Here is a 26379-nt window from a genome sequence, read left to right as displayed (position 1 = left end):
TATCCGTAATTCTGCCTAATTGCTCATGAGGAGCAGGTTGGGACATTTCACTCCATTAAGGACAATGTGAACTATTATTGTTGCAGTGACTGAAACCTCCAGTCGAATTCTCAGGGAACAGGTAAATATTGGAGTTTTCTCCACTTTTATGAAGAGGCATTTTATTGCTGCAATTTGCAATATCAACACAGGGCTCTCAGTCTTCATTAAGTGAGATTTCTTTTCCAATAAACTGAGTCCAAATCCAAGGGTGTAAAAAGAACAGGCCGTTTTTGAACTCAGCCTCGGTAACAAGAGTTATTAAGGAAGGCACAGACATTGGCCATTTAATCGACTGGTCTTGCTTCAATTGTCGAGTCTTGGTTAGACTGCACCCGTGGTACTGTGCAGCTGTAGTTCCCTTACTTTAGGGGGGATATTATTGCCATAGAGGGAGTGCAATCAAGGACTTGTTCCAGGGATGGCAGCACTATCCTATGAAGAGAGATTGGGGAAACTGGGCCTACATTCTCTACAGTTCCAAAGAATGAGAGATAATCTCATTGAAACGGGCAAGATTTTTTAAAGGGATAGACAGGGTATCTGCAGGTAAGATGTTTCCCCTGGGGACACAATAAGGCGAAAGCCAATTAGGACTGAGGTGAGGAGAATATTTTTTACTCAGAGCCTCATGAATCTTTTGAATTCTCTAACCCGAGGACTGTGGGAGCTCAGGTATTGAGTATGTTTAAAGCAGAGAATGACAGATTTCTAAATGTCAATTACACAAAGGGAAATGGCGACAGTGTGGGGAAAAGGCAGTGAAATGGATAATTAGCCACCATCGTATTGAATGGTGGTACAGGCTTGATGGGCTGAATGGCCCACTCTTGTTCCTATGGACCATGCTCCAGACACACTCCTCCTACCCCACTTCATCTCACCCAACAACCATATCCTTCAAATCCTTCCGCCCTCGTGTGTGTATCCAGTTCCCCTTAAAAGTATCTATACTATTCATCTCAATCACTTCCTTTGGTAGCAAGTTCCACATTCTCACCATCTCTGGGTCAAGACGTTTCTCCTGAATTCCCGATTGTGTTCATTAGCGACTGTCTTATATTTTGGTCCTTGGTTTTGAAGTCCTCTTGCCAGTGACCAATTGTGAATGTTTTTGGATCCTGGTCAACATCTCAGTTTTGTGCATTGTTTGCAGTCATAGATTCCTCTACACTGCCCCAGATATGTAGCTAAGCAACATCTGCAAAAAGAGCTCCACACATCGCCTCAATGTGAACATTTTTAATTTCCCACATCGGCAGCTCAGGGCTCCAGGCTGTGCACATTTATTTCATTCATGTTTCTCAGAATCCTCACAGCTCACAGAGGCAGGAAAATTTCATAATGTTAATCTTGGTCGGATGCAAAGCTACGTTCCTGAACTTGGGAGGTGAGATTGCTAAACCCCATAGCCCTTGCCAAGATCCTCCAATCACAACCGTGCAGATCCCCGAACCTGCACGTTATAAATTCAAACTCGTGTTCAACTGACACAATCTCTCCAGTAACAAGGAAATTCTGTTTCTCTTTGCACTGATTTATCTTCTATAAACTGTCCAGAGAGGCGTCGAAGCAAATTTCTGTGTTCTGAAAGTAGGTAATCGCAATGCATCAATTTTAAAATTCTCACCCCCTTGCTCAAATCTCTCCACGGCCTCCCGTTGCTTTTCCTATTTCTCTAATCTCATTCAGCTCTCCAGTCTTTTCCAATGCTGTCCTTTTCATCGCTCCATCACTGGCACCTGCGTTTTCAGTAGTGTTGTGTTATGTACTCTGGGTTAACACAGGCTGCATCTCAGTGCAGCTTTGACCAAAAGATACTCCAGACGTTGAAGTAAGTTCAATGTGATTTATTGAACCATTAGCACAGTTCTCTATGAGTTCGACTCTCCTGCTAATCTTGCTATAGTAACTCAGTCTAACTAACCAGTCTGCTCTGAGCCACGTGGTGGGTGTGATGCTTCTGATCTGCCCCTGTCCTACTCTCTAAGTGTCGCCTGTGGAAAGAGACAGAGCATGTGTGCCCTGCCCTTGTATATGGGTTGTGTAATGCCCCCTTGTGGTAGTGTCACCTCTGGGTGCCTTGACTGCCCATTGGTTGTGTCCTATTTTATGTGTTCATTAGGTGTATGTCTGCATGTGATGACATCTCCGGTGCTCGCTCTAATGTTTACTTAATTGTAGTGTATTTACATTAACCCCTTGTGTATTTACAGTGATGCATATCACCACAAGTAGCCTGGATCCTAAGCTCTGGAATTCCCTCCCTGGACCACTCTCTCCCCCTTTAAGTCGCTCTTTAAAACCTGCCTCTTTGATCAAGCTTTTGGTCACCTGGCCAAATATTTCCTTATGTGGCTCAGGGTTAGATCTTGTTCGCTAATGTAGCCACCCTGTGAAATTTACCACATTTCAGGCGCTTCTGTAATACAGTTCATTGCTGTTGTAATAATTAAATGGAGTCACTTATAATAATCATAGAATTTACAGTGCAGAAGGAGGCCATTCAGCCCATCGAGTCTGCACCAGCCCATGGAAAGAGCACCCCACTTAAGCCCACGTCTCCACCCTATTCCCGTGACCTCAATTAACCTTTTGGACACAAAGGGGCAATTTAGCATGGCCAATCCGCCTGACCTGCACATCTTTGGACTGTGGGAGGAAACCGGAGCACCCGGAGGAAACCCACGCCGACACGGGGAGAACGTGCAAACTCCACACAGTCACCCGAGGTTGGAATTGAACCCGGGTCCCTGGAGCTGTGAGGCAGCAGTGCTAGCCACTGAGCTACCATGCCGCCCTAAGCTAAGAAGGATAGGTGCATGCGAACAGGAGGCCATTCCGCTCCTTGAACTTGCTCTGCCATCCCAAAGCTCTACACCTCAACTCCAATCCCTTGTGTTGGTCCCATAACCCTGAAAACCCTTGCCTATTAAAAATCTGATGTGGAGATGCCGGTGTTGGACTGGGGTGAGCACAGTAAGAAGTCTGACAACACCAGGTTAAAGTCCAACAGGTTTGTTTCAAATCACTAGCTTTCGGAGCACTGCTCCTTCCTCAGGTGACTGTTGGACTTTAACCTGGTGTTGTAAGACCTCTTACTGCATTAAAAATCTGTCTGCCTCAGTTTTAAGGTATTAAATTAGCCTTCAGGCTCAACAACATTCTGGGGGAGAGAGTTACAGATTTCCATCATGGTTTGTGTTAACAAGTGTTTCCTGACATCGCCTCTAAATGGTCTGGCTCTAATTTTATGTTTCTGTCCTGATGATTTTGGATATATTGGTGGTGGATTGTGGATGGATAATTACTGGCACAAATCCCGATGGTTTGTATTGTTTATTTGGCTCACCCAGTTTGGAAATAATTCAATGCAGTCAGGAGAGACACAACATGAGGGCAGGTTCATCTGTGTTGTGTGGCGTGTAAAGCTGTTTCCCTTGTACGTTTATTTGATCTCAGCGCATTGAATTTACAAGCGACCATTTTATAGAGTCTCAATCCAGAGTAATATTATTCATTCTAACCGAATGCGCTGTGTCGTTGGGACACATTTTACCAACCGTAAGCTCGCAGCAGAGGGCAGCCTGGGTTTATTGAACAGGACACTAGCCTAATCCTCAGAAGGAAACAGGAATGAAATATTCAGCAAGCATTAAAAAACAGATTTCCCCATCTCTCCTAAATGTGTGGTCTCCTCCTGGAGTACAATGCTATACAAGAAGACTTACATTTATATAGCAGCATGCACAACCTTGGGACGGCCCAACTTTACAACTGACAAAAGTATTTTAAAAGTGAAGTCACTGTTGTTACATAGGGAACACAACATCCCAATTTGTGCAGGGCAAGCTCCCACAAAGTAATTAAGTAAATGACCAGATAATGGCCTAGATCCTCTGGTCTCTGGATCATTGGAAACTGGGAATATCCCCCAAGATGCACTGTGGGATTCCTTGGACGTGCTAACACACTGACTCAGCTGAATGGAAATGTCCGGCAAGTCTGAACTTCCGTTGGCAATTTCCCTGCTCTGGAATAAAAATCTCCTCTGAGTTAGAATAATAAGAAGCCTTACAACACCAGGTTAAAGTCCAAGAGGTTTGTTTCAAACACTAGCTTTCGGAGCGCTGCTCCTTCCTCAGATGACATCAGAGTTAGAATAAAGTTGGAGACTTCGGACAATTTCCACTTACTGTCCTGAATGGTTACCCAGGAAATGTTAGGCAGGAAAATCATAGTCTAATACCTGGGTAACTACAACTGCCACCCCATCCCCATCACCGCCCCCAACCCACACCGACTAGCCCCCACGCCCTAGCCTGACCCAACCTCACCACCCTCCCCATAGGCCACCCTACCTCCCAGCCCACTTACCCTACCTACCAAAGAACAAAGAACAAAGAAATGTACAGCACAGGAACAGGCCCTTCGGCCCTCCAAGCCCGTGCCGACCATACTGCCCGACTAAACTACAATCTTCTACACTTCCTGGGTCCGTATCCTTCTATTCCCATCCTATTCATGTATTTGTCAAGATGCCCCTTAAATGCCCCTATCGTCCCTGCTTCCACCACCTCCTCCGGTAGCGAGTTCCAGGCACCCACTACCCTCTGCGTAAAAAACTTGCCTCGTACATCTACTCTAAACCTTGACCCTACCTACCCTATCCACTTACTTACCTACGTGTTCACTCATACATGGAAACACTGCAACGCTGTTTAAATGTCCCAAAGCTTTCCAATGCATCAGTAAACACGTACCAGAACACAGTGGCTAGCACTAAAAAAAGGGTGTGGCTTGTCTGCCCCCAACAATCCAGTGCTAGGAAGAAGCACTTGGATCAAAGGTTTGCTCCATATTTCTGAAGTGGGAGATGGATTCGTAACCTAGAGACCCCAGGCTAAAGCTCTGGGGACAAGGGTTCAAATCCCTCCACGGCAGCGGAATTAATATTAAATTAATAAATCAGGAATGGAAAGAGAGTCTCAGTAATGGCGACCATGAAATTAACGTTGATTGTGAGAAAAACTCATCAGGTTCAGTAATGTCCTTTAGGGAAGGAAATCTGCCGTCCTTACCCGGTCTGGCCGACATGTGACTCTAGACCCACAGCAATGTGGTTGCCTCTGAACTGCCCCCGAAATGGCTTAGGAAGCCAATCAGTTCAAAGGCAATTATCGATGGGCATCAAAATCTGGTCTTGCCCGTGATGGCTGCATCCCATGAATGGATAAATAAGGAAGATGGGATCGGAACTCCTGACCAGAAATGTGGAGTTCCAGCATGGTGCAGAAAAATAGGAGTGGGATGCCAATCTGACAGTGATTGCTGCTCCTCAGAAGTTACAGGCCAATGTGATTTTAGTGATGTTGATAGAAGGGTAATTATTGGGCAGGATACTGGGGAAACCTCCTCTTTGAAATAGTGATTGATTACATTCAGCTGAAGGTAAACGGACCTCACCCATACCGTCTGACAGTGCAGCACCGCCGACAGTCCTGCCCTTCTTTGGTACTGAGCTGAAAGTTGGTCTGGAATATTTGGTCAAATCTCTTGAATGCGACCTGAACTCTGAACCTGGTGACTCGGAGGTGAAGCGACAAGTGACTGATACATACAAGGTGGCAACGGTCATCCAGCCCGTCAGCCATGTGGACGATTCTGTGTGTGCACTCAGTGTTGGCAGACTTTCCAATCCTGATATTGAGTGGCCATAATTCTTTAGAAGTGTTTATTTTGTAGTGTTGCTCAGGGCAACACAAAATGAAGACTGCATTTGGCGCACTGTACTTCAGAAGGGACAGATTGGCTCTAGAGGGTAGAGCAGTGCAGATTGACCAGAATGTTACCAGGGCTAAAAGGGTTAAATTATGTACAGATTGAGTAGACTAGGTTGATATTCCCTCAAATATTGAAGATTAAGGGGTGATCTAATTGAGCTAGATGATTAAAGGATTCAATGAGGTAGATGGGGAGAAACTATGTTGGGGGGGGGGGGGGGGATGCGTGGGGCACGCTCAAAACAAGGGGGCAGAACCTTCAAATTAGAGCGGGGGCAGTCAGGGGTGATGTCAGGAAGCACTTCTTCACACAGAATGGACAGCTTTACAATTTATTCAGCAGGCTGAGGAATAATTCCAGTGTACAAGTACAGGGTACTGTTTATTCTGTGAGTTATAGCCAACATTCTGTGTGACGGCTCCTAATAAGGTCCCCTCTTTAAAGGGCAGCGGAATAGGGATTATATATGAATATAGCTTGAACCTGCTATATTGCTCCCTATTCTAATGTTCTGAATTTCCATTCAAGCCACAGAGGTTAATAAAAGAGCAAGAAGGTGCTGTTGTTGCAATGAAACAGATTTAGAGGATTTTAGGTTTGATAAATTTTGATTACCTTGAACATACGATACCCCATTTTGCTGGTCACTTGGTGATTATTTTCCTTATGAAACATTTTCTTTGCCAATTATATATATAATGCATGAAATCGCCTTTCCCTGCCTGAGCTGAAGTAATATAATTTCCCACTTATTTGGTGCACGGGCTGATGCGAGTTGCTCAGTGTTTCCTGCTTGGCATATTGTGATTTAGAAAGTCCATTAAAACAGACAACTCCAGCAATTGGTAAGGTGTGAGAGAAACAAGGCGAGGACACACAGATACAGATGGCCCGCATTGTTAAAGGAAGAAAATCTCAAGCACATCAATTCTAAACAGTGTGGAAATGCCTCTGGGGCAAGGCTTCGATTTCATTGTGAATGGGGCTCTTACAGAGCAGAGGGTTTTTGCACCTGCAGCGATCCCTGATACCTCTCCCGAACACGTCTTGTGTGCTTTCCACATTCTGCTTGTGGGAAAGTGCCTTCAAGTCTCTCGCAATGACTCCCTGCACAGCTTAGCACACACAAAAAGAAAATCTATTCTGTTTTTATTAACTTATTTAATGTAGGATAATGAAACTGTACATCACAATTACAGCACTCGATTTATAATCTTATAAACCAGTTAGATTGCCCATCAGGAGAGCTTTCCAATATTAAAACAGTTGGAAAATTTCTGATTAAATGCCATGGGATATTTCTTTTTTACATAAGGCAATATGCTACCTGGTTTGCAGGATAGGTCTTATGAGGAAAGGTTGAGGGAGCTAGGGCTTTTCTCTTTGGAGCGGAGGAGGATGAGAGGCGACTTAATAGAGGTTTATAAGATAATGAGGGGGATAGATAGAGTGGGCGTTCAGAGACTATTTCCTCGGGTGGATGTAGCTGTTACCAGGGGGCATAACTATAAGATTCAGGGTGAGAGATATAGGAGGGATGTCCGAGGTAGGTTCTTTACTCAGAGAGTGGTTAGGGAGTGGAATGGACTGCCTGCTGTGATAGTGGAGTTGGACACTTTAGGAACTTTCAAGCGGTTATTGGATAGGCACATGGAGCACACCAGAATGACAGGGAGTGGGATCGTTGGTCTTGGTTTCGGACAATGCTCGGCACAACATCGAGGGCCGAAGGGCCTGTTCTGTGCTGTACTGTTCTATTCAGGGTGATTTAGCAGTCTGGATCAGAAATTGGCTCGCTTGAAGACGACAAAATGTGGTGGTTGATGGGAAATTTTCAGACTGGAGTCCAGTTACTAGTGGTGTACCACAAGGATCTGTTTTGGGGCCACTGCTGTTTGTCATTTTTATAAATGACCTGGAGGAGGGCGTAGAAGGATGGGTGAGTAAATTTGCAGATGACACTAAAGTCGGTGGAGTTGTGGACAGTGCGGAAGGATGTTATAAGTTACAGAGGGACATAGATAAGCTGTAGCGCTGGGCTGAGAGATGGCAAATGGAGTTTATGCAGAAAAGTGTGAGGTGATTCATTTTGGAAGGAATAACAGGAAGACAGAGTACTGGGCTAATGGTAATATTCTTGATAGTGTGGATGAGCAGAGAGATCTCGGTGTCCATGTACATAGATCCCTGAAAGTTGCCACCCAGGTTGAGAGGGTGTTTAAGAAGGCGTACGGTGTGTTAGCTTTTATTGGGAGAGGGATTGAGTTTCGGAGCCATGAGGTCATGTTGCAGCTGTACAAAAGTCTGGTGCGGCCGCATTTGGAGTATTGCGTGCAATTCTGGTCGCCGCATTATAGGAAGGATGTGGAAGCATTGGAAAGGAGGGGATTTACCAGAATGTTGCCTGGTATGGAGGGAAAATCTTATGAGGGAAGGCTGAGGGACTTGAGGCTGTTTTCGTTAGAGGGAAGAAGGTTAAGGGGTGACTTAATTGAGGCATACAAGATGATGAGAGGATTAGACAGGGTGGACAGCGAGTGCCTTTTTCCTCGGATGGTGATGTCTAGCACGAGGAGACGTAGCTTTAAATTGAGGGAAGATAGATATAGGACAGATGTCAGAGGTAGGTTCTTTACTCAGAGAGTAGTAAGGGTGTGGAATGCCCTGCCTGCAACAGTAGTGGACTCGCCAACACTAAGGGCATTCAAATGGTCATCGGATAGACATATGGACGATAAGGGAATAGTGTAGATGGGCTTGAGAGTGGCTTCACAGGTCGGCACAATATCGAAGGCCAAAGGACATGTTCTGTGCTGTACTGTTCTATGTTCTATGAACTCTCACAGAATGCTTGACATGAGGATAGTTGTCTGTGTGAGGGGGTGGAGGGCAGGTTGGGCCTGATTTGTGGTACTTTCCGTGCCTGATTCTCTGATCTCCCTACCCTCCACCTCATTCGGGTCATCAGCAGAAGCTCAAACTGTAAATATCATGCTCAATCTTTGGTTTGCTTTTTATTTTCACCTGTCCTGTGAAGTCTGGCACTAGGAAGCTCAAACGTGGTTGAGAAAAGTTTAAAAAAATTTTTTTTTTTTTTAATATAAAGAGTACCCAATTCATTTTTTTTCCAATGGAGGGGCAATTTAGCGTGGCCAATCCACCTACCCTGCACATCTTGGGGTTGTGGGGGTGAGATCCACGCAAACACGGGGAGAATGTGCAAACTCCACACGGACAGTGACCTGGGGCCGGGATTGAACCTGCGGCGTTGTGAGGCAGCAGTGCTAACCACTGCGCCACCCTATGGCTGAGATGAGATGGGGAGGAAAAGGCACAGGGGGTGAGGGATATGGGTATGGGACAGGGCTGGGAAAGGGGCAGTGCACTTGGTGGTAAGGGCAGGAAAGGGTGCGGAAAGGACGACTCGGACAAGGTACATGGGAGAAGGAGATTGGATAGGGAGGATAGGAAGTGAGTTGCAGAGGGAGGGGAAGGGGGGAAGGGAACATGGGGTGAAGGGAACAGGCAAGGGCATGCGGTAGGAAGGGGTTTGGATCATCAAGGAACCTGATCACGTTATCCCAGACAGCTTGTTAAATTGGTGCCTGGATCTCATTATAAGTCTTCCCCCCCCACCCCCCAATAGCTCAACATCCTCCCACCGAGAAGACTTTTAACGAGTAAAGAAAAAATCTCATGACAATTAGTCACTGAGGATGTTATGAGATATGGGGCTAGGATGGATAAAGATGCAGGTCAGCCGTGATCTGATAAAATGTCAGGACAGACTCTAGAAGTTGAAGGGCCCCCTCCTGTTCCCAGGTACCTACAGCCTCAAGTTGGGCAGCACGGTAGCATTGTGGATAGCACAATTGCTTCACAGCTCCAGGGTCCCAGGTTCGATTCCGGCTTGGGTCACTGTCTGTGCGGAGCCTGCACATCCTCCCCGTGTGTGCGTGGGATTCCTCCGGGCGCTCTGGTTTCCTCCCACAGTCCAAAGATGTGCAGGTCAGGTGGATTGGCCGTGATAAATTGCCCTTAGTGTCCAAAATTGCCCTTAGTGTTGGGTGGGGTTACTGGGTTATGGGGATAGGGTGGAGGTGTTGACCTTGGGTAGGGTGCTCTTTCCAAGAGCCGGTGCAGACTCGATGGGCCGAATGGCCTCCTTCTGCACTGTAAATTCTATCTATGATAAATGTCTCGAATAAAATCATCTGATAAGTTCCTACCCATGGGCCAACAAAAAAAACACCTCAAGGTTCTCTTAACACATCTTTCACTAACCTCTGTCTCACCCTCAGACTGAGTGACCGCAAAGCCACAGGATCCATTCCAGTTCCTGGAATCTTCCAGCACGGAGGGAAGCCCTTTGGCCTGTCCTGGCTGGCGCTGACTCTTCAAAAGAGATGCCCCATTTATTCCCCTATTCCAGCCCTTGCCCTGCAGCTCGGCAAATTTGCCTTTTTTAATTTAAAAGTTAGAGAATAAAGTTGGTGGGTGGGGGGCAGGTGTGAAGGCTGTGTGGGCTTTGAGAGTTTATGCTGAAGGGCTTTAGATTTTGAAGGGATCACAAGTGTACCCTGAAGCTCCAAAGTCAAATGAGCTTCTGGGAATTCTCAAAGCATCTCATCACCTCCTTATGTCAAAGCAAATTCACAGCCATTGAGATACTATTGAAGCACAATCATGGCTGTTATGTAGCTGAATATGGCAGTCAAAGTGTGCACAGTCAGATCCCACAATCAACAAGTGGGATGATGGCCAGTTAAGCTGTTGTTGCTTATGTTGGTTGAGGGACAAACTTTGGCCATGGCACAGTGAGAATTCTCTTTATCTTCTTTGAATAGTGACATGGGATCTTTTACATCCACCTATGAGGGGGCAGGGGGAGCCTTGCTTTAACATTCCATTCAAAAAACAGCACCTCTGACAGTGCAACACTCCCTCAGCACTGCACTGACGTGTCAACCTGGATTTCATATTCAAGACCTTGGAGTGAAGCTTGAACTCAGTATGCTGAGCAGAGAGGCACAGCTAAAACCTGAAACAACTGATTGTTAATATCACCAACAGCAGCTTTTATGTTTCTGAGTTTTTGGTCTTCTCTTCAGATTCTGCTTTTCACTCGTCTCCAATTATGTCAAGGATATAACTAGGGAGCAGTTTGTATGTTCGCAAGCTAAAGAAAATCAGCATATCTGCATCGACTCTCACAAACTTCTACAGATGTGCCATACAGAGCATCCTATCCGGCTGCATCACACCTCGGTATGATAACTGCTCGGCCCAAGATCGCAAGAAACTGCAGAGTGTGGTGAACTCAGCCCAACGCATCACACAAGCTCCCCACCCCCACATTGATTCTGTATACACCTCCCGCCAGCATTGTCAGAAACCCCTCCCACCCAGGCATTGCCCTCTTCCAGACCCTTCCATCAGGCAGAAGGTACAGAAGTCTGAAGACCCGCACATCCAGACATAGAAACAGCTTCTCCCCCACAGCTGCCAGACTCCTCAATGACTTTTCGCTGTATTTCAGTACATGTGACAATAAATTAAATCAATCAATCAAACAATATCACTGTTGGTCATATACAAGGACATGAAAATACAGCTGTACCTGTGTTTGTTTGTATGTGGATGTGTACCTGCATAAGCTTGTGTGCATGGTATCTATATGGGCATGTGTGGATCTTGTGACTAGCGTATGAATGTGTACTGCCAATGCCTGGTGTGCACATGATAATGGACAGGTATAGGGTGGGTGTTCGTGCATACATTGCTCACTTCGTATTGCCATCTGTGATCATAAAATTCATTAAAACATGTATAGTTAGTGTGGCACGGTGGCACAGTGGTTAGCACTGCTGCCTCACGGGGCCGAGGACCAGGGTTCGATCCTGGCCCTGGGTCCGTGTGGAGTTTGCACATTCTCCCTGTGTCTGCGTGGGTCTCACCCCCACAACCCAAAGATGTGCAGCCTAGATGGAGCGGGCACGCTACATTGCCCCTTAATTGGAAAATATATATTTATTCAAAATGTATACTTGCCACATTTTGAATAAATCAATGAATAAGGCTTTCAAGTCGTCAGATGTCACAGGAACATTATCAAACCAAAGTTTACTCTGAGCTGCCCAGGAGACATTAGAACCAATGGCCGATCTTAAATGAGGTGAAAGAGTTTGAGAAATCAGGGAGACAGTTCCAAAGGCTGCGAAACCCGGAAGCTGAAAGCAGGTTTTCCCAGTGGTGGAGTAATAAAAATCGGGATGTGCAAGAATTGGAGGAGTGTGGAGATGCTGGAGGGCTGAAGGAGGCTCCTGAGATTTGGGAGGAGGGCTTTCGAACGAGGCCACAGTGGGATATTTGAAAAGAAGGATGAGAATTTTAAAAACGATTCAAGTTCCGCCCATGTGCTAGATTCTTGGAAACAAAATAATACTGTATTGAAAATGTTACTTCTGGCCTGGAGTGGGATGACTGCTATGATAATGTGTCTTCTGTGCATGCGATTTTCCCAACATCGCAAACAGTAAAAGGCAGATTGATTTATCCATTGACGTGTGAAAAAAACAGCCTCTATCTGTGAACAGATGATGTCACGGATCAACTAATGATCTCCTTGGTAACCAGCCCCAATCAGCGGTTCATTTCCTGGATACCCCCCAGACCTCAGACAAACCCAATCACCTGTTTTTTTTCTCTCTTCTCTTCTCGAATCTACCCTCAAAGGAAGGTCATTTCGAGGTCATGGAGGCAGGAGGGGAGGGAAATAAATGGTGCATGTCAGGAATTAATCTGTTGTTTACAGTACCCATTCAACACAACGCCTTTAGGGAGCTGAGCTTTGCATGGGTGTGATTCATAATGCATGGAGGTAAGTTTGGAGGTTGAAGCAAAGGAGCCTCACTGTAGCGGCTGGATTTGGGGGAACGACATGGGTCTGGATCGTGAGGTTTGTCTCAAAACATTTCTCTTTTAACTCACCAGTCTAGCGGCTTCCACCTTATCCTTTATCCTATTTTTCTCACATACACCAAAGTACCAGGGAAAGATGCACGTCCAAAGGTGCTCCTTCCTCTGATCCTGGCTGTAAACCTCAAACCACTCCACCTAACCCCGTCGCGATCCATTGTGACCCCTCGTTTTACTTTGTCAATCTTACCATACTCCAAATCTTCTCACACCCAATTTTAAATAAGCCGCCCTCCACGCTATCACTCACGGCTCAGTGGGCAACATTCTCGTCTCCAAAGTCAGAAGATTGAGTTCAAGTCTCACTCCAGAGATTTGAGCCCATAACCTAAGCTAACACCCACAGTGCAGTACTGAGGGAGTGTTGCACTGTTAGAGGTGTCTCATTTTCACATGAGATGCTAAGCCAGAGATGTGTGTCCTCTCAAGTGGATGCAAAAGATCTCAGGGTGATATTTTAAGAGCTGGAGAGTTATCTTCCTGTGCCCTGGCCAATATCTATCCGCAATCAACATTTGGGGTGGGATTCTCCAGTTGCCAATGGCGAAATCGCGTTCGGCGATCGGCCAGAGATTCAACATTTGTGACAAAATCGGGGGCGCCGCCGCTTTCGCAATGTACCCCCCCCTCCAAAGCGGCGTGCTCTGGGAGTACGCCGCACGCCGTATCGATGGCCTCAGGACGTTCCCCGAGACCCTCCCCCCCCAATGCATTCCCCCGACCGGCTGAGTTCTCGACGGCGTCGGTCGCGTGTGCTATCATCTGTCGGGAACTCAGTCCAGCGCCGCCACAGCCGGGAGAGGGCCGATCCGCGGGCAGGTGGGACTTTGGCTGGGGTTGGGGGATGGTTCGGGGGTCACGAGCCGGCCACGGGGGGGGGGGGGGGGGTATTTTGCGGGTTGGGTCTGTGCACAGCTGGCGCCATGTTGCACGGCGTGGCCGCTGTGAGCATGCGCGGGCATGGACCTGGCAATTCTCCAGGCCGTATTGGCAGCAAGAGCAGGGTGTTCCACGCTGCATGATTACTACCCTCCCCCCACCAATTGGAGGATCGGTGCCCGGTTTGCGCCAAATTTTTGGTTGTAAAACACCATCGTTCTCACGCCGGGGTCAGGACATAGTCTGAACATCGGAGAATTCAGCCCCAGATCCTCTGGTTATTTATAGGGGATCACATTGCTGTGTGTGGGGACTTGCTGTGTGTAAATTGATTGCCACGTTTCATATATTACCACTGTGACTGCTTCAAAAGGTTCTTTAGAATACCCAATTCTTTTTTTCCCAATTATGGGGTAATTTAGCGTGACCAATCCACCAACCCTGCACAACTTTTTGGGTTGTGGGGGAGAGACCCACGCAGACACAGGGAGAATGTGCAAACTCCACACGGACAGTGACCCGGGGCCGGGATCGAACCCGTGTCCTCGATGGCATGAGGCAGCAGTGCTAACCACTGCGCCACCGTGCCGCCCAACTTCAAACAGTTGCAATGTGCTTTGGGATGTCCTGAGATTGTGAAAGTCCTTCCAGCTATTCCACCTGGGTTCAAGGTTGCACCTTGCCTCATTCCCCTGCGTCACCTCAAACTAAATACATAAAAGAAAGCTGCTATTTAATTCAGAACTAAAAACTAACCTGAAGCCATCTGATAGAACGGGAGCAGCAAAGGGTTCACTCAGCTCACCTACAGTCACATAGTTTACAGAGGCTGATCTACCAGCTGAACAGTTAAAAGCACTCACTGACTCAGTAACAAAACAATCTTTTCAGATGAGACTGAGGCCCCGGGCGTCTGTCTTCTCGGGTAAATGGAAGGGATCCTCAGGCTGCATTTTGAAGACGAGCAGGGGGAGATCTCCCTGGTGTCCTGCCCTGTCTTTATTCCTCAACCAACGTTCAACATGAAGACATAATAGTTGGGCATTTATCTCAGTGCTGTTTGTGGAAGCTTGTTCTGTGTCGCTCACCCCGCTGTGGTCAGTCAGCTCAGCCATGGTCTTCAGACCAGAACAACACAAGTTACATTTATATAGCGCCTTTAACCATAGTAAAGCATCTCAAAGTCCTTCATATCAGGAGAAAATTGACACCGACCTACAAAAAGAGACATTAGGGGGTGGTGAGCAGAAGCTCAGTTAAGGGGTCCAGGCTTTAAGGAGGACAAGAGAGAGTTAGCGAGGTTTGGGGACGGAATTCCAGAGCTTAGGCCCCAGGCAGCTGAAGACATGGCCACCAATGGTGGAGCAATGAAAATTGGAGGTGCAAAAGAGGCCGGAATTGGATGTGTGGATATCAGGCTACTGGAAAAAAATGATTCTGGAATACGTTTCCTAAAGCCCAGCCGCCTCCGGAAAACATGAGTTTGTCTTTCTCTACTACTGGATATCTCTAACTCTCCGACTGATTAGCATCTGGCTAGTGCCCTGCAGAGCCCGAGGCTGCTTTACTACAATAGAGGCAGTGTGTAAAATGCAAACTGGAGCAATGTTTTCTTTGGGTCCCTGGGGTGCGTTGAGGAGGGGGCAAGCGGTGTGGGGGGGGGGGGGGCAGCTTACACAACCAGTGGTAATGGGGAAATGTTATTTAATCTGCTAATAAGGCATTAAACTTTACTTGAACTCTTTATTTCACAATATATTTCTGCTGCCTGCTTTCATGCATCTGTAAATGACCCCATCTGTGACAGTCACTGCTTGGCGATTTGCTGGAGTGATGAATTATAATCCCCTCAGGTGCTCATCATTTGTGGATGAGATCGGTCGGGTCCAAGAGTTGAGTTGCAAACACATTCACTCAATGACAGCCAACAACTTGCATTTATATAGTACCTGAGTGACCCCAAGGTGTTTCAGAAAGGAGAGACAGGAATGGATACATGGGCATAGAACAGAACTCGGGGAGAACCAGGCAAGACACTGGAGCCTGGATCAAAGTGGCAGGTTTTGAACAAGCTTTTGACATGGGAGAGGGAGAGAGAGAGAGAGAGAGAGAGAGAGAGAGAGAGAGAGAGAGAGGGGGGGGGGGGGGGGGGGGGAGAGGGAGAGAGAGAGAGAGAGAGACAGGGACAGCCAGAGAGACATACAGACAGACAGAAAAACAGAGACAGCCAGCGAGAGAGAGACAGACAGAGAGACAGATAAACAGACAGAGACAGCCAGAGAGAGAGAGACAGCCAGACAGAAAGAGAGAGACAGACAGCCAGAGAGACAGAGAGAGAGAGCCAGACAGACAGAAAGACAAACAGGCAGCCAGCGAAAGAGAGGCAGGCAGACAGACAGAGAGAGAGAGCGAGAGAGAGAGCCAGACAGGCGGACAGACAGAAAGACAGAGAGGCAGCCAGCGAGAGAGAGGCAGACAGAGAGCAAGAGAGAGAGCCAGACAAACAGAAAGACAGACAGGCAGCCAGCAAGAGAGAGGCAGACAGACAGAGAGAGAGCGAGAGAGAGAGACAGACAGACAGAAAGAGAGACAGGCAGCCAGCGAGAGAGAGGCAGGCAGACAGAGAGAGAGCGAGAGGGAGAGACAGACAGACAGAAAGAGAGACAGGCAGCCAGCGAGAGAGAGGCAGGCAGACAGAGAGAGAGCGAGAGGGAGAGACAGACAGACAGAAAGAGAGACAGGCAGCCAGCGAGAGAGAGGCAGGCAGACAGACAGACAGACAGAGAGAGAGTGAGAGAGAGAGAGCCAGACAGACAGACAGAGACAGACAGCCAGAGAGAGCGAGAGAGAGGTCAGGAATGCGTTGTTGCAAATCCCAACCTCAGGTACATGAATGGGCTGATTTTAAGTCTCGGGAGTGATAGTTCTGCTGCCCATGATACACTCTATCAACTGAAGTCAATGAATAGGGACATCAGCTCCTCGAAGCAGGCAACTGTTTATGTTTGAAGTGTAGGCACTGTGGTTGTGGAGACAAATGCAGCAATCTGTGCACAGCAAGATCCCACCACGAGCAGCGCGATGGGAAGACACCAGTTGATGTTCCATTTTTGCTGTTGCTGCCTCGACCCCCAAGGATCCTGTTGCTCACTGAACAAAGCCATTGAATCTTTAGCGTTGAAGCAATGGGCAGACGAGGGCCCCTCAATGGGTCGAGGTCGAGGACAGCACCACTGACTGCCTCAGCGCACAGCCAGCCCACACTGTGGGGCTGGGCGCAGAGTGAAGGAGGTTAGTGAGAGTCACTGTGGGGTTAATTTAAACAATTCATGGAGTGGCAATCCCATAAAATCGAGTGTGACTCTGGTTCTACCCACTGTCCCGTATTTACCTCAATTGAGGGTAATCCAGGTGTCAGTCCCGTGTGGGCCCCCCTGTCCACCCACTCCACACCGAGATTATCAGTTGCCCAATGGGCGGGTTAAGTTAAAATTGCTTCAAAGAGTGAAAATCTGAAAGAACCAAGGCTCCCTCTGAACTCCATCTCAAGAAGCAAGAACATTGAAAAAAAACCACGCACAAAAAAACAAGAACAAAACTGTAAAAGAGTAAATCTAACAGGGAGCAGGGAAAAAGGGCAAGGTGGGTGGGTGGGGCGCGATGCAGAGACAGGATCTGAAGCAGTGGGGCGAGGGAGCAGGGCACACGGTGAGGGGGTGAATGCCAAACATGCCCAGTGTTGCTGGCACGAGACCGAGGCCTGGTGATTTCAGCTCCATCTCTTTGCCATGTGCTGGGAGCAGGGGGGGGGGGGGGGGGGGGGGGGGGGCCTCGGGCCTGCTCCACCATTCCTGGTCTGCATCCCAATTTTCCTGCCGTTACTTCCTTTTAACTCTGAAATCAGTCCTGTCCACGTGGAGCAGTTTGTCAGAGAGCCTCACCCAGGACCCCCCTCGGAGTGATATTGGAGGAAAGGGGTGCGAGGATGAGAGCAGGCAACCCGCACAAGATCAAGATTTTAAAAGACTGAACAAACGTTAATTATACCCACACAGGAGCTACATTTTTAAAAACACAGATAAGAGCAAATGTCACCTTGTGAATCGCAGCTGCCTGATTCATGATACACCCGATCTGGTGCAGTAAATTATTTATTTTGCCTGTAGCCAGGCTGCTTCGCTTTCCGTCCCCTTCAATGTCCTTGGTGATTAGTGGGAGGGGGTCTCGTTCTGCCCCAGCCGCTCACGGCTCTGAAAACCCTCACTCACCCACTCTAATCATTCTCACCCAGTCGGGAATCCGTCGAGGCGAAGGTCAGAGAAGAAGGAACGAATGGACAGAACGAAAGGAGGGGAGAAACCGAAAGGATGGGAATGGGTAGGGGTGGGAAGGGAGATGGGGAGTGGGTGGGTAAGTGCAATTCAGACAGAAGATCGACAGGACCCTACGGCACGGCGGAGTAGGCTCAAGGATCTACTGCTCCTTCTTGCTTATGTCACAGGACGGGATGGGGTGGAACGGGATAGAGAAAGAGAATGAATGGGAAGGCAGCGGAAGAGAAGGAAAGGTTGGGAAGGAGGGGAAGTGCAGGGATGTTTCTTTAAATTAAGGATAATTTAACTAAACTGTTAAACCACAGAACCATAGCTTTAACCGTGATTTGGTCCATTCTATTTACTGCTGCAATAACTACAATTCCATAAGGTTAGTAAATCAAGGTAAGCTATTGTAACAAATTGGAATTGTTGAAATCTGTCACCCCAGTTCTTTGTAAGAGAATGCCACAGGTTAATCCAATATGGTGAGATTCGAAGGCCCCTGCAAGAAATTCTGACAGTCAAAATGCCTGAAGAGCATCTCTCATAGTGATGTGAATATTTTACCGAGGCTAACACTTGACTTAATAAAAGCATCTGACAGTCAGAAATAGTTTTGCTCTGTGCCTGATGTCAAATCTATGTTGTGTTTGCAGCCTGGGGGTTTATACTGCATTGAGTGGGTCATTCAATTAAAAGAAGAGGGTTTGGAGAGTGTGTGATGCTGAAGCATCATTGGCCTGAATGACAGACAATTAACCTACTTGAGACAGGCAGAGCACCAGAAGCCAGTGCAAACTCTTCTCCCTTCAAACCGATTACTTTCAGCTATCAGATCAAGTAACTATAGAACCGTGACACTCTTTCGGGAAGGGGCTACAATTTTACCTGGACAGAGTGAGGATGTCTCTGCATTTATACAGTACCTATTTACACCAATGCGGCAGTCAAAGACTTTGTAATGGGCGGGACTGATGGCAAACAAACAGCCAAGAAAATAAAGTCTACTGAAACAAAGTCTCTGTGAGCTGCAGCAAACAGAACTCATGACCAAAAACGACAGCAACTTCTGATAAAAGCACGACTATTTCTCCAGCAAAATGCAGTAAGTGGAGGATAGTTTCATTTAAATGAAGGTGAATCCAGTTACAGCAGCACAATCCCCAGATGTTTACCAGGAGGCATTACTCAATGAATGTATTCTGGTTGAAAATCGTGGCGTCGCTCTGTACAGTTGGATTGTGGAGAATTAATATCGGGTTGGGTGGAAAACTGGGTTCTGCCAGATTGCACGGGTTTTCCAGCTCATGGCTGGAGTTACAGTGACCTTTCTGCATTACAATATTGATCATCTTTGCTTTCCCACCACTCGTGTACTAACTGATAAGGCAGCTGATTTAGTGTCTCACTTGATCTTTATACATCCCATCAATTTCTATGTTTGTGTGGCGTGGCTCTCTGTTCGAGTACCACAATCCATTGTTCTTTTTCCCTGCTGATTTGACCTTTCTTCCCTGAACTCTTCCTCCCATGAGCATCTTCGGTGTGCTGCAATCAGGTTAATTGCTGTATTACAGAATCATAGAAACGTTTCAGCACAGAAGGAGCCCATTCAGCCCATCTTGTCCATGCCAGCCCGAGGACACCCAGGTGCCCATTCTAATCCCACCTTTCTGCGCCCGGCCCATTGCCCTGTAGCTTACAGCTTATCAGGAGCAGGTCCAGGTACTTTTTAAAAAAGAGTTTAGGGTCTCTGCCTCCACTACCAACTCGGGCAGCAAAGTCCAGACTCCCTCTACCCTCTGCGCAAAAAAGTTCTTCCTCGCGTCCCCTCTGCACCTTCTGCCGCTTATCTTGAATCTATGTCCTCTGGTTCTAGAATTCTCCACCCAGGGAAATAATTTCATCCCTATCCACTCTAACTTTTCCCCTCGTAACTCTGTACACTTCAATTAAATAACCCCAACCTATCTACTCTCTCCCTGTAGACACACTTTTCCAGCCCTGGCAACATTCTTGTAAACCTCCTCTGCACTGTCTCCAGAGCAATAACGTCCTTCCTGTAACGTGGTGACCAGAACTGCCCACAATACTCCAGTTGTGGCCTCACCAGTGTTTTATACAATTCCAACATTATATTGCCGAACTCATTCCCGGACTCCGAAACACTGGAAAACTCCATTCGTCCCTCAGTGACCACAGCTTTGAATTACAGCATCTTGCAGCACAAAGGATGGCCATTCACTCCATCATCTTTGTGCCAGCTCTTTCAAGGAGTTATCCAATTAGTGCCACTCTTGTTTTCCCTTAACCCTGTAATGCTACTTTTCAATTCTAGTTTAAAGGTGACCAATGAATCTATTTTCAGGCACTGCATTCCAGATCACAATAACTCGCTGTGTTTCCTCTTCTCATCCCTGATTCTGTTGCCAATTACTTTAAATCCGTTTTCTCTGGTTACTAACCCTTGTGGTAATGAAAACACTTTCTCCTTCTTTATCAAAACACTCCACGATTTTGAACACCTGCACTAAATCTCCTCTTAACCTTCTCTGCTCTAAGAATAATCCCAGTCTCTGTGGTCCCTCCTCCCTGGTTTCTGAGGCCCTATCTGCCCTCCCAGGTGAATGAAAAATATTTCTCATGGCCACTTTTTGAAGAAAGTACTCTTGGGTGCCCCAGTCAATGTTCATCCATGAATCTATTTCACCAAAAAACAGATTGTTTGGCTGTTACGAGTTTGTTGTGCGAGGAACCTTGCTGTGTGCATATTGGCTTCATTACAACAGTGACTACACTTTCCCATTGCTGGGAAAGCACTTTGAGACACCCCAAGGTGTGAGAGGCACTACAGAAATGCAAGCCGAGTTTTTTTTTTCTTGATTGCCTAAACGGTATTTCCTGATGGAATTCATCTTCTCCACTGCTTTCAACCTTAGATGCGTCTGGCATCCTGGAGCTGACTTGAGCAGTTTGATCCCTGGCACAGAGGTCTATGCAATAAGCATGCAATAAATATTGCAGAGTCACTCATAAATCCAGCAGAAATTCGGAAGAATTTTTTACTCAGAATGTGGAGAACGAAGTGGTTAAGGTGAGTGGACGAGGTGTGTAAGCATACGAGGGAGACAGGAATAGATGGGGCAAGATGAAGAGGGGAAGGAGGAGATAGCATTGGGCATATGTTTCAGCTGCTGTAAATTCCATGTAATATGTGCACCGAGCTCCGTGAGCACAGTGTGATTTCCATGCGGGATTGCCTTCTGTGCCTCAATTCCTGATGTAGGCTGCTATTTCGCGAAGGTGTACGCCAGGAGGGTGAACGCATCACACGTACTTCTCTACCCTCAGCAGTTCATACAACTTTCATCCAAATAGTTATTAAAATGAACTGAGCAGCAGAGGGCGCCAGCACCCACCTTTTTGAAGCTGGAGCGGACGTTTAACACTAAAGTCTCACTTACCGGGGCTCCTTTTTTAATAATCTTTATTGTCACAAGTAGACTTACATTAACACTGCAATGAAGTGACTGTGAAAAGTCCTTGGTCGCCACATTCTGGCACCAGTTCGGGTACACTGAGGGAGAATTCAGAATGTCCAATTCACCTAACAGCACGTCTCTTTCGGGACTTTCGGGAGGAAACCGGAGCACCCGGGGGAAACCCACACAGACACGGGGAGAACGTGCAGACTCCGCTCAGACAGTGACCCAAGCCGGGAATCGAACCTGGGACCCTGGCGCTGTGAAGCCACAGTGCTAACCACTGTGCTACTGTTCTTCAGATGGACAATTGATCGCTCTTTTGAAAGTAAAACAGAATTTCAGCCAGATGCTTAAAGCCCAGATGTAAGGTCATTGGAAAAAGCACCAGAGAGATGACGAGAAATGTTTTCATCCAGCCAGTGACCTGGACCACGCTGCCTGGCAGGGCGAAGGTACCAGTGACCTGGACCATGCTGCCTGGCGGGGCGAAGGTACCAGTGACCTGGACCACGCTGCCTGGCAGGGCGAAGGTACCAGTGACCTGGACCACGCTGCCTGGCGGGGCGAAGGTACCAGTGACCTGGACCACGCTGCCTGGCGGGGCGAAGGTACCAGTGACCTGGACCACGCTGCCTGGCAGGGCGAAGGTACCAGTGACCTGGACCACGCTGCCTGGCAGGGCGAAGGTACCAGTGACCTGGACCACGCTGCCTGGCAGGGCGAAGGTACCAGTGACCTGGACCACGCTGCCTGGCGGGGCGAAGGTACCAGTGACCTGGACCACGCTGCCTGGCGGGGCGAAGGTACCAGTGACCTGGACCACGCTGCCTGGCGGGGCGAAGGTACCAGTGACCTGGACCACGCTGCCTGGCAGGGCGAAGGTACCAGTGACCTGGACCACGCTGCCTGGCGGGGCGAAGGTACCAGTGACCTGGACCACGCTGCCTGGCGGGGCGAAGGTACCAGTGACCTGGACCATGCTGCCTGGCAGGGCGAAGGTACCAGTGACCTGGACCACGCTGCCTGGCGGGGCGAAGGTACCAGTGACCTGGACCACGCTGCCTGGCGGGGCGAAGGTACCAGTGACCTGGACCACGCTGCCTGGCAGGGCGAAGGTACCAGTGACCTGGACCACGCTGCCTGGCGGGGCGAAGGTACCAGTGACCTGGACCACGCTGCCTGGCGGGGCGAAGGTACCAGTGACCTGGACCATGCTGCCTGGCAGGGCGAAGGTACCAGTGACCTGGACCACGCTGCCTGGCGGGGCGAAGGTACCAGTGACCTGGACCACGCTGCCTGGCGGGGCGAAGGTACCAGTGACCTGGACCACGCTGCCTGGCGGGGCGAAGGTACCAGTGACCTGGACCACGCTGCCTGGCAGGGCGAAGGTACCAGATTCAATAATAACTTTCAAAAGGGAATTGGATAAATACTTGAATAAATTAGGAAGGCAAATAGTTTGTTGGCTTTTGCTCCAAAGGATTTGGAGCTTAAGAGTAAATGAGTCTTATTAGAATTATACAGGGCATTGGTGGGGCCACACTTGGAAAACTGTGGGTAGTTTCAGTCTCTTTATGAATGGACATATTTGTCCTTGGGCGAGCGTAATGAAGGTTCACTAGATTGGTTCTCCAAAGGAGAGGATTACCCTGAAAGGAGAGATTGACTAAACTCGGCCTATATTTCCTGAAAGAGAGATGCTGATCTTACTAAAGACAGAACATACTTAAGGGGCTTGACAGGGTCTTTTTGTTGAGGAAATGTTTCCCCCTCTGGCTGAAGAATTTAGAACATGGGGTCACAGTCTCAGAATAAGAGGTCAGCCATTCAGGAATGAGATGAGGAAATATGGGCGGGATTCTTCGTTCCCTCTTTACGACCGAATCGGGAGCGGCGCCTGTTTTCGGATGCTGCACCCCCTCCAAAACGGCGTAATTGGGGAGTGCGCCGCCCCCCGATGGGCCGAGTTCCCGACCGTGCGGTTGACATGTGGTCTCAGTGGTCGGGGGCCCAGCGTGGCGGCTCCGGACTGTGTCCAGGAGAGGGGGGGGGGGGCTTCGGCGATGGCTGGGGGGACTGGTGAGGGGTGGCCCGGGGATGTCCAGGGGGGCACTATCTGGCAGGTCGGGCCCGAGCGCGGCCGACACCTTGTGGTACAGCCCGACCGCTGCGCGTCATCGCCGTGCACATGCGAGGCCACGGTCCCGGCAATTCTCCAGGCGTTTATATCGGGAAGGCCGTGCATTTTACGTGACACAGCTGCTAGCCCCTCACCGGTCGGAGGATGAGGCGCCGACGATTTTTCCCACGTAAAACGTCACGGATCCTCCAGACATAGCCCCGAAATCAGAGAATCCAGCCCAATGCCTTCACTCCAAGGTTTGGGAATCTTTGAAATTCTCCAGCCCTGAGAGCTGCGGATGTTCAGTCATTGAACATACTCATAGACAGACGTCAATGGAGTTTTGGAAAATAACAGAAACAAGGGATACAGAGCAAGTGTGAGGAGGTGGAGTTGATGCAGAAGGGTCAGCCATGATCTTGTTAAATGGTGGGGCAGGTTCAAAGGGCGGAATGGCCAACTTCTGCCTCCATTTACATAGAACATAACAGTGCAGAAGGAGGCCATTCGGCCCATCGAGTCTGCACTGACCCATTTAAGCCCTCACTTCCACCCTATCCCCGTAACCCAATAACCCCTTTTAACCCTTTTGGTCACTAAGGGCAATTTATCATGGCCAATCCACCTAACCTGCATGTCTTTGGACTGTGGGAGGAAACCGGAGCACCCGGAGGAAACCCACGCAGACACGGGGAGAACGTGCAGACTCCGCACAGACAGTGACCCAGCGGGGAATCGAACCTGGGACCCTGGAGCTGTGAAGCCACAGTGCTAACCACTCTGCTACCGTGCTGCCTGTACTTCTTCTGAATCGCAGGGTAAGAGCAGCGATAAGACTAATTCGATGCTTCAAAGAGCTAGTATAGACACAATGGGCTGAATGGTGAAGTAGGGGACTTGGAATATCAGACTTGTGACTATTTTCGACCCTGCACTTTGTACCAGTCAGAACTGCGCAGTGAGCAGCTTCGGGAATTCTAGTCATTTGTATCCCTGCCCATTTTCCTAATGGGCAAAGTGACAGAATTGCCACAAAGCCAGTTCAAAGCCCTCAATTTTGTTTTTAAAAAGCAAAAAAAACTTGTGAGGAATGCAGGTCATTAATTTTCAGTCTTTATTTGGTGTGAGTGTTTTGTTTTGGGAAGGTGTATTCCAGCAGGTGTATTGATGGCGTCAGCTGCATTACAGATGCCTCCAGTAATTGTTGTGGTGTTTATTGCATTACCTGGATCTAATGAATGATAATATTGCACATTGGGTAGCAACAGGAGTGAGTAAATATTCAGCACAAAGGAGAATGTGTTTGCCAACTTCCCTGCAGGCCCTGACATCTGCTATAAGGTCACACAGTGTTACCAAGTGGGCAGTGAGATCTCGGTCAAGTGGCAGAGGGAAACTGCACAGCTCCAAATAGCATGCTTCAAGTTCACAGTTTATTTCTCACTCAATTTAGAAGGACCCTGCGGTCAGGTTACAAGGGGCTCGAGCAATGAGGCGCTCAAAATGGCCTCTGTCTCTCTCTCCCATGCTCTCCAAACACAGTCAGCTAGCTCAAAGCATGGACCATCAGAGGTCTGATTTCCTCCACTTCATTTAGTAGAACTGATTTCCTCCCCAACGCCTTTCGATCTCCTGCAGCGCAAGAGCATCCCCGTCCTCGTCAACACACCAGAGGTCGCTGCCCTGCGCTCTGCTGCGCAAATTGATCAGTTTCACTCATTTCCCATTCTCACCTCCCTCCATTAGCAACAACTTGCATTTATATAGCACCATTAATGTTGTAAACCATCCCAAGGTATTTCACAGGAGAGCTACTGGACAGAATTTGACATAGAGTAAATCACCAGGTATCAAAACAGTGACCAAAAGCTTGGTCGAGGAGTTTGAGTTTAAGGAGTATCTTAAAAGAGGAGAGTGTGTGAGGTGGAGAGATTTAGGGAGCAAATTCAAGAGCTAAGGGCCAACGCAACGGAAGGCATGGCTACTAATGGTGGGATGAAAAAGAATTGGGGATGCTCAGCAGGCCCGAAATAGAGAGGTGCAGACAAGGTACCCTTTTTTTGTTGTGTACAGCCTCTTTATTTGAATGCATGGTATTTTTGACATTTTTTATGCAACTTTAAATGTGCAATATCTTAAGGAGGACAATCTGTCCCTCGCAGTCCACCTTGCACCGTCGCTGAGTGTGCAGCTTACAGGGAATCTCAGAGGATTACAGAGTTGGACGAAATTACAGAAGGAGGGAGGGGCAGGGCCTATGACAGGATTTAGAAACAAGGATGAGCTTTTGATGGGCGGCACGGTGGCGCAGTGGTTAGCACAGCTGCCTCATGGCACCAGAGATCCAGGTTCGATCCCGGCCCCGAGTCACTGTCCGTGTGGAGTTTTCACATTCTCCCCGTATCTGCGTGTCTCAACCCCACAACCCAAAACATGTGCAGGTTAGGTGGATTGGCCACGCTAAATTGCCCCTTTATTGCAAAAAAAAATGAATTGGGTTCTCTAAATTAAAAAAAGGCTGAGCATTTGAAAGTCTGAAGTTGCCAGTGTAAGTCAGTGAGTACAGGGCGAACCAGGAAGAGATCTGGTCCAAGGTGATGCTGGGACCTCTTCTTCATCACACACAAGCTCAGAGTGTCTCTGGGCTATTTAACTAATTCTGGGAAACCGCACTGCCTCCAGCAGCTAGCCGAGAATTTCACTTGTCAATGTGTTTTGTTGCTGGTGTTAATGTCTCCTGATCATTACACATGGAAGTGCGTGCATGATGCTACGT

General features: G+C 48.1%; 1 protein-coding gene across 1 annotated transcript in view; it reads right to left on the bottom strand.

The window, feature by feature from the left end:
- The window catches only part of LOC140398650 (src kinase-associated phosphoprotein 1-like), a 514762-nt gene that overhangs the window by 15214 nt on the left and 473169 nt on the right, over positions 1 to 26379 (bottom strand). The window lies entirely within an intron of this gene.

The sequence above is a fragment of the Scyliorhinus torazame genome, chromosome 21, assembly GCF_047496885.1.
Source record: "Scyliorhinus torazame isolate Kashiwa2021f chromosome 21, sScyTor2.1, whole genome shotgun sequence".
Lineage (NCBI taxonomy): Eukaryota > Metazoa > Chordata > Chondrichthyes > Carcharhiniformes > Scyliorhinidae > Scyliorhinus > Scyliorhinus torazame.
The sequence above is the reverse complement of the archived record's forward strand: the minus strand, read 5'-3'. Positions and strand labels throughout refer to the sequence as shown.